This window comes from Gekko japonicus, unplaced genomic scaffold (assembly GCF_001447785.1).
Source record: "Gekko japonicus isolate JY-2015 unplaced genomic scaffold, Gekko_japonicus_V1.1 scaffold1794, whole genome shotgun sequence".
Lineage (NCBI taxonomy): Eukaryota > Metazoa > Chordata > Lepidosauria > Squamata > Gekkonidae > Gekko > Gekko japonicus.
In genome coordinates, this window is record NW_015164244.1 from 363,646 (window position 1) to 365,334 (window position 1,689).

Genomic DNA, 1,689 nt, shown 5'->3' on the forward strand with positions numbered 1-1,689 from the left:
GTGGTGGTGGCTTTTCTCCTGACCTTAACACTGCTGAGCCTTTGGCCTCCCTGGGGAGACAGAAAAGCCTTCTGTTCTCTGGGGCTTGCTTGGCCCAAGTTGGGGGGCAAACAGGAGTCGGGAGGGGGGAGAGGGGACGGGGGTCTCACAATCAAGGATCGGGGCCGCCTGGGCCGAGGCGTGGCTGCAGGGCTCCGCTGGGCATAGGCCTCCCCCCCCGGGAGCGTAGAAGTTGGGGGGGGGGCTAGGCACCCCCACCCTCGCACCGAGGAGTGGCTATTTGCAGCGCCTCTTCCCCCAACACGTACGTTTGTGCGGCATTTGCTGTTATCCTCACTTGCAAACCCGCTTTATCTGATTTTACGTCATTGGTCGTCTGCCCTTCCTGCCCGTGTCACAGGGCCCCTGTTTCAGGGTCCCCCTGTGTCTGGGGGCTCTGCTGGCTCCTTCCGAAGTCCCAACTCCGACCTCCCTGTGCCTCTTAATGCTAGAGTGGGGGGGGTGCAGTGGGGGGAGACGCCCCCCACCCCTCAGCCTGGGCTTCTGCTAGCATCCCTTTGCCGCACTGCCCAGGAGCCTGGTGGCCAGGCCCAGTGTCGTCCCCTCCCCCGCCGCCGCCCTGCTGCCGGCCCCCTTTCTCCAGGGCTGTTGCAGGAGAGGGCTGGCGGGCCGGCGGGGGGGGGGGGGGGGGCCCCCCGGCCCGCCAGAAGGCAGAGCAGCCTCCCCGCCCCTCAGGTTGGCACCCTGGGAGAGTGGGTGAGGTCTGGGGATGAATTGCCATCAGTTTATCTCATTTAGGAGGTAATCAGAGGCGAAGACGTGCGGTGCAATTGAATCTTCGTTGTTCTGAAGTGTCATAAATCACACACGGGCTGCGTAGAGCTCTTGCTTCTTTACATGGCCGCATGTTAAAGAGAGAGGGAGAGGGAGCTCCCGGGCTCCAGGGCAGGAGAATGCAGGAGAGCCCTCATGCGGGGGTGGGGCCCCGGTACAGGGTCTCTTCCTCCCCCATCCCCCCCCCCAAATGCCTGGAGAATGAAGTCATCCGTGAGGGTGCTCCCAAGCTCTTGATGTGTTTCTTAGCAGCACCCAAAGGGTGTGCTTTTGCCTTCACTTTGGAGTTCTAAAGCCCACCGGGGAATTGACAGCCACTAAGAGAGATGTTGGGGGACCGGAGTGATGAATGCTGGCTGTCAGGGGGGTGTCAGAGCACACACACCCCTCCACGGGGGCACTCACCAGATTGCCGGGGATTTTGTGGCCTCTCTGGAGCCGGCCCTGCCGGCCTGTGCTGTGTCCTGCCAGGAGCCGGCCCTGCCGGCCTGTGCTGTGTCCTGCCAGGTGCCGGCCCTGCCGGCCTGTGCTGTGTCCTGCCAGGTGCCGGCTTCCCGTCCCCCCTGCGGGCCTTGGGAGCCTTGCCCCCCAGAGCCAGCCTTCCCCAGCCAGTGGGGGGGGCCCTCTGGCCCTCTGCAGCCCCCCCTTCCAGCTACCTCCGTATGTGAGGCGGGCCTGGCCACCTCACCCTCTGAAGCCGGGAGGCCCCCCCTCCCCTGCCTGGCCTCCTGTGACTTGGTGCCCACCTCCTGCCCACCAGTGGCACCAGGCCAGCCATGCCCCCCCAGGGCCCCCCTCCAGCTCTTCCCTGCCAGCATCCCCCCCCCCCCCCCAGGGGCTTTGGTCCTCCCTGCC

The 1,689-nt window shown here is 65.4% G+C and overlaps 1 protein-coding gene across 1 annotated transcript in view; it reads left to right on the top strand.

Moving 5' to 3' along the window:
- The window catches only part of AGAP3 (ArfGAP with GTPase domain, ankyrin repeat and PH domain 3), a 104,896-nt gene that overhangs the window by 94,330 nt on the left and 8,877 nt on the right, over positions 1-1,689 (top strand). The gene's annotated exons all lie outside the window — the stretch shown is intronic.